Genomic DNA, 7,082 nt, shown 5'->3' with positions numbered 1-7,082 from the left:
GTAGCCTTTAAATTAAAATATTTTTAATTTTCCTAAACAAACCACATTATATTTAATATAACAAAAGCAAAATGCTGCAGATGCTGGAATCTGAAATAAAAACAGAGAATGTTGGAAATCGCAGCGGGCCAGGCAGCATCTGTGGAGGGAAAAACAGAGTTAACGTTTAGGGTCAACGACCCTTCGTCAGAACTGCCGAATGTTCGAAAAGAGCACATTCTTAAGCACTGAAAGGGAGATGGGAAGAAAGAACAAAAGGGAAGGTCTGTGATAAGGTGGAATGCAGGAGAGATTAGAGGGACTAAAGAGATGATGGGCCAAATTGAAATGGTAATGACCAAAGTTCGAAAAAGGTTAATCCAGATAGGGTGTGATGGAGTAATGACCAGCTGCCATTAGAGACAAGGAGAGAAAAAACATAAGAGTGTTGGGGGAGGGGGGGGGGGGTGGATTTGTTTGCCCAACATGGAGTGCACACTATTTTTTCATAGAGGTACACTCCACCTACACGAGGCCAATGAGCTTAGGCACAGATTGACCAGAGCCAGGACTTGGAGCTCCCAAGTGTGTGCAAGGATACTGCTGTTTAGCCAATTAAAAATGTGCAGCTTACCAGCACAGAGCACTAATAACAATAACAACATGTATTTACATAGCACCTTTAAAGTAGTAAAATGTCCCAAGGTGCTTCACAGGTGTATTATCAGACAAAGATTTGACCGAGCCACATAAGAAGATATTATGGCAGATGATCAAAAGCTTGGTTAAAGAGTTAGGTTTTAAGGGGCCCAAATTTCGGCCTCAGTTGCTCCTGATTTTTTGGAGCAACTGGTGTAGAACGGAGTATCTTAGAAATTCAAATTCTCGGCATTTAGTTTGCTCCAGTTCTAGTCAGTTAGAACAGTTTCACTTTGGAACAGAATTTTTTTTTCAAAAGGGGGCGTATCCGACCACTTACGCCTGTTTTCAAAGTTTCGGCAGTGAAAACTTACTCCAAACTAACTTAGAATGGAGTAAGTGAAGATTTTTGTACGCTGGAAAAAACCTTGTCTACACTTTAGAAAATCAGGCGTAGGTTACAAATCAGGCGTAGGGAATGGGGGGGGGGGGTTTAAAGGGAAGGTTACAAACATTAAACACTTCAGTTTTACAAATAAAGAGCCATCATCAATAATAAATGATAAAAACATAAATAAATCAACCAATAAATCAATCAAAAAAAATTAATAAGAAATAAAAAAAAATTTAAATCAATAAATAAAACATTTTCTACTTACCGACTGCAGCACCGGGAGCCCTCCAACAGCGTGCTGGGATCCCCCCCCCCCCCCCCGACAGTGTGTCTCTGTCAGTGTCTCTATCTCTCTGTCTGTCTGTCTGTGTGTGTCTCTCACTCTCTGTCAGTGTCTGTGTTTCTGACAGCGAGGGGAGGGAGAGGAGGGGGGTAGAGGGAAAGGGGGGCAGGGGGAGGGAAAGGGGGGCAGGGGGAGGGGAGGGAGGGAGGGATGGGGAGAAGGGGGAGGGGGGAGAGGGAAAAGGGAAGGAGAAGGGGGGAAAGGAGAAGAGGGGGAAGGAGAAGGGGGGGGGAAGGAGAAGGGGGGAGGAAAGAAGAAGGTGGGGGAAAGGAGAAGGGGGAGGGAGGCTGAATGGGCCGGGCCCAGCTGGGCCCAAGACTTCGGGCAGGGACCGTCCCCAGCACCAGATTTACAGGTAGGTGGTGTTGGGTCGGGTCCGGGGTCAGGCGCGCGGGTCAGGTCGGGGGGAGCGCGGGTCGGGGTCGGGAGCGCGGGTCGGGTCGGGGGGGCGGAGGGAGGTCGGGTCCGGTCCGGGGGGGCGGTCGGGAGTACGGGTCGGGTCGGGGGGGGGGGGGGAGCGCGGGTCAGGCCGGGGTGGGGTGAGCAGAGGGAGGTCGGGTCGATTCGTGTCGGGGGCAGGGGGAGGGAGGTCAGGTTGGGTCAGGTCCACGTGAGGTGGGGGGGGTCAGGAGCGCGGGTCGGGTCGGAGGGGTGGTGGGAGGGAGGTCGGTTCGGTTCGGGTCGCGGGTGGGGCGGAGGGAGGGAGAGAGAGGTCAGGTCGGGTGGGGGGGGGGAGCGCGGGTCCGGTCCGGGGGCATGGGGGAAGCGGGAGTCGAGTTGGGAGGAAGCAGGAGCTGGGCGTGGGAGGCAGCCTTATGCACGCAGCCCCAGTAAGGCCATTCGGCCAGGGCTAGGGGCTGTGTGCTTCGGGCCCCTCCCACACAGTTTTGGGCGCCTGGAGCTACTGCACATGCGCGCTCACTGTAGCGCGCATGTGCAGAGGTCCCGGCACTGTTTTCAGCGCAGGGATCTAGCTCCGCCCCCCACAGCTCGTGCTGCGCTGCCCCTGACTCCAGAGGACCAGCAGTGAGCTGGAGAATCTGTCAGTTTTTTTTAGGCGCACTTTGTGGCGCGAAAAACGGGCGTCCAGGTCGGGGCTGCGCCGTTCTAGGCGCGGCCCGAAACTTGGGCCCATGGAGAAGAAAGAGAGGTGGAGAGGTTTAGGCAGGGAGTTCCAGAGCTTCGGGCTTAGGCATCAGAAGGCACGGCCACCAATGGTTGAGCGATTATAATCATGGATGCGCATATCTCGGTAGGTTGTGAGGCTGCTGGACATTACAGAGATAGGAGGGGCGAGGCCATGGAGGGATTTGTAAACAAGGATGAGAATTTTGAAATAATAAGTTTCCTATTGCTTGTCTAACCAAATGCTCCTGTAATGCGGTGACCAAAACTGCACGCAGTGCTCTAGCTGTGGCCTAACTAGTGTTTTATACAGTTCAAGCATAACCTCCTTGCTCTTGTAGTTTATTCCTCGGAATTATGGCGAACGCTGCCAGCTCGCCCTCACCCCAACTACAAATTCCGGGCCAATAACTGTGATACAATAGAGTGGGAAGATCCCAGGTTGGACCTCCAGTCTATGCTGCGATAGCTGATCTCAGCTGGATACTGGTAGGGGCACCACAACTGGCCTCAGCATCCTCCCCTTCCCCACTCCTTCAGGAGAGGAAAACTAAGGTAGAGATCCTGATCCTGTTGCTAATCACAATCCAGGTCAGGCAGAGTCAGCATGGTTTTATGAAAGGGAAGTCATGTTTGACAAATTTGCTGGAGTTCTTTGAGGATGTAATGAACAGGGTGGATAAAGGGGAACCAGTTGATGTGGTGTATTTGGACTTCCAGAAGGCATTTGACAAGGTGCTACATAAACGGTTATTGCACAAGATAAAAGTTCATGGGGTTGGGGGTAATATATTAGCATGGATAGAGGATCGGCTAACTAACAGAAAACAGAGAGTTGGGATAAATGGTTCATTCTCGGGTTGGCAATCAGTAACTAGTGGGGTGTTGCAGGGATCAGTGCTGGGACCCCAACTATTTACAATCTATATTAACGACTTGGAAGAAGGGACCGAGTGTAACGTAGCCAAGTTCTTATGGTGCGGTTCAGTGGGTCAGAACACAATTAAGCTTGGGTTGTGATCCCTGTCGTTCCTTCTGGTCAAATACACTGCCATCGTTTGCTATTAAGGCTTGCCCATAAAAAATGGTCACTTCTGCAAGGTTCCAGAGGCCAACTGACATTTGTACAACCTTAATCCAACAGTCTTTAGGAGCAGAGAGAACAAAATATAATTCAGATAATTACTTCAACTTCAGATAAAAGCAAATATGCTGCAGTATTTTAGCTGAAGCATTTCTTTATAATGGTATCATTCTTTAAATTTTAAATTATTTTATACTTGGGTCCAGAGGGCAAAGTATTCATCATTTTAATGTACTGCAGGTGCTCTATCCACCATTTTAAATAAGTCCAATTTTTTTTTAATTGGTGAATTCTTGTGTTTGTCAAGGTGACGAATCTTATTGCTACTGAGCATAGTGTCAACAATATGCACTCTCGAATTAAGGACTACATAAATAAATGTAGAGTAATGCTATGTTTACTCTGCCTGTACCCACCCTCAGAAGGACACTCTACTACAATAGAGCAATATTTTTCATGGTGTTAGCTGTGGCTCAGTGGGCAGCATTCTTGCCTCTGAATCAGAAGGTTGTGGGTTCAAATCCCATGCCAAAGGCTTGAGCTCAAAAATCTAGACTGACACTCTGGTGTAGTACTGAGGGAGCACTGCATTGTCAGAGATGCTGTCTTTTGGATGAGATGTTAAACTGAGGCCGTTTGCTCTCTCAGGTGGATGTAAAAGATCCCATGACACGATTTTGAAGAAGAGCAGAGGAGTTATTCCTGGTGACCTAGCCAATAATTATACCTCAATCAATATCACTAAAACTGATTATCTGGTCATTTGTGTTTGTGGGAGCTTGCTGTATGCAAATTGGCTGCAACGTTTCCTACAGTAGACTTCAAAAGTACTTCATGTCTGTAAAGTGCTTTGAGATGTCCTGAAATTGTGAAAGGCGCTGTAGAAATGCAAATCTTTCTTTTTTCTCCCACACAAGCCGTCCTATGGTCCATCTGAGTGAAGCTGCCAATTGGTATGAAATTAGTAGTTGTATTGTGCTGTGGACTCACTATGTATACTCACTATGAATCGGGTCCAGGCTGTTCATTTTGCAGTCTTTACAGCCAGCACATAGAGGACGTTTTCCAACCATGCGGACAGGCAGATCAACTCGTAACTATCCTACTTGAAGGCTGGGGGAGTAAAATTGGTCTCTTTGGGGTCAAGGTGGCTCCAAGATGGCACAGCTGGCAATGGAAGATCAGAACCGAGAATACCCTCAGCAACTCAGCAATCCAATACTACAGCCAAGGAAGCACTCCTCGACAGTACTAATGATTGACCAGCCAACCTGGTTTGTTAATGGATCCTGTTGCTGGGAGCTGAGATTTTTTTGATGTGATTGCACTGGAGAGGGTACAGAGGAGATTTACGAGGATGTTGCCTGGACTAGAGGATTTTAGCTATGAGGAAAGATTGGATAGGCTGGGTTTGTTTTCTTTGGAACAGAGGAGGCTGAGGGGAGACCTTATTGAGGTGTATAAAATTATGAGGGGCCTAGATAGAGTGGATAGGACCTAGTCCCCTTAGCAGAGGGGTCAATAACCAGAGGGCATAGATTTAAAGTAAGTGGCAGACGGTTTAGGGGGGATTTGAGGAGATTTTGTTCACCCAGAGGGTGAAATATTTCTTTAAAATTTAAATTTTTATTAAAATTGTCAAATTTCATGCTGCACAAAATTAAAATTAGTTTTCCAGGCCCTTAACAGTTGCTTGGCAGTCAATACGCCGTTAAATCCTAGGGTTACACCTAATCCCTTGGGTCAAACTTTCAATGATGAATTTAACAGCGTAATTACTGCGGGAGAGCCAAAGCTTTGGTCAGTTTCCCTGATTTGGGTGATTACACAGATTGCCGCCTCTATGTGGGGGGGGGGGGGGGGGAGCGTGGGGAGCATAGTGCAACCTGTTCCAGAGCAGGAGTAGGCCACCTAGCCCCTCGAGCCTGCTCCGCCATGTAATAGGATCATGGCTGATCTGATCATAGATTCAGCTCCACTTCCCTGCCCGCTCCCCATAACCCTTTACTTCCTTATCACTCAAAAGTCGGTCTATCTCCGCCTTAAATATATTCAATGACCCAGCCTCCACAGCTCTCTGGGGCAGAGAATTCCATAGATTTACAACCCTCTGAAAGAGGAAATTCCTCCTCATCTCAGTTCTAAATGGGCAGCCCCTTATTCTGAGACTATGTCCTGTAGTTTTAGTTTTTCCTATGAGTGGAAATATCCTCTCTGCATCCATCTTGTCGAGCCCCCTCATTATCTTATATGTTTCGATAAGATCACCTCTCATTCTTCTGAACTCCAATTTGTACAGGCCCAATCTACTCAACCTATCTTCATACGTCAACCCCCTCATCTCCGGAATCAACCTAGAGAACCTTCTCTGAACAGTCTCTAATGCAAACCTGTTGACATCACAGCATTTCACACCAGGGGATCCCCATTAATTTCCGTTGAATTGAATTCAAGGTCGGAAAACCCGAAATTCTCGACACTGGGATCATGAGATCCTTGTGCAGAGCATACTTCGGGGCCAGCGCCGAAGGCCTTTGCTTCACCGTTGACTGCAAATTCCTGGCAATTATGTTTGTTCCTGCAAAGCAATTTATTTTTGCATAACAATAATCAACTCAAAGTAATTAATTCTAGCTAAAACCATTGAGATGTTTCTGATTGACCAGATAAGGTGCTGAATATATGCAAGTCTTTTAAAAGTGTAGGCACAGCTGTATTGGCCCAGATTTTGCTGTGAGCGGCAAAGGAATGGTGTTCGCTGTTCACCTCACGTACAATTGCGCATAGACTTTTAGCGAGCTTGTCAGTGGCGATGTCCAGTCATCCACCGTCTGTTTGAACTCGGCGCCCTCTACAGGGCATCTGTGACATCTGTGAGCAGTTCAAGCAGCGTGGCATCTTCACAACCAATCAGATTGAAGAATCCTCACAGACGGTAAAGCAGGAAGTAAAAAACTAGAAATTATAAATGACATTTAAATCATTGTAAAGGCAGAAAAATAAAGATTGGGACATGCACATGGCATTCAAGGAGAAACATTAAATAGAAAAATAGAAAAACTTAAAAAATGATTTTAATTTTAATCTGCAACATTAATTTTCTTCTGAGGGAATGAGACTCCACACTTGTAAAATTACATTTTCAGGGCCAGAGAGGTTGTTCAGCATTAATTAACACTTAATATGCCATTAAAAACTCAGCATTAATTAACACTTAATATGCCATTAAAAACTCAGCATTAATTAACACTTAATATGCCATTAAAAACTCAGTTAGTCCTGATTCTACAAGCTCTAATTTTACCATCTGTCTCTGTGCAGATTACATTGCGAGGACTGCAACAGCGCAGCCTGAGGAGAAGCAGGGTATCACTGACAGCAACTTCCAGAAGCCAGAAGCTGCTGTCACTTTTGTGCAGTAATAACGGCCTACGCTGATAACCTCACCATCATCAACGCAGCAAAATCTAGGCCGAAAGTGGAAACGGGCTTGTCTCTTTAAACTCTCAGGAATATCA

This window comes from Pristiophorus japonicus, chromosome 3 (assembly GCF_044704955.1).
Source record: "Pristiophorus japonicus isolate sPriJap1 chromosome 3, sPriJap1.hap1, whole genome shotgun sequence".
Lineage (NCBI taxonomy): Eukaryota > Metazoa > Chordata > Chondrichthyes > Pristiophoridae > Pristiophorus > Pristiophorus japonicus.
The sequence above is the reverse complement of the archived record's forward strand: the minus strand, read 5'-3'. Positions refer to the sequence as shown.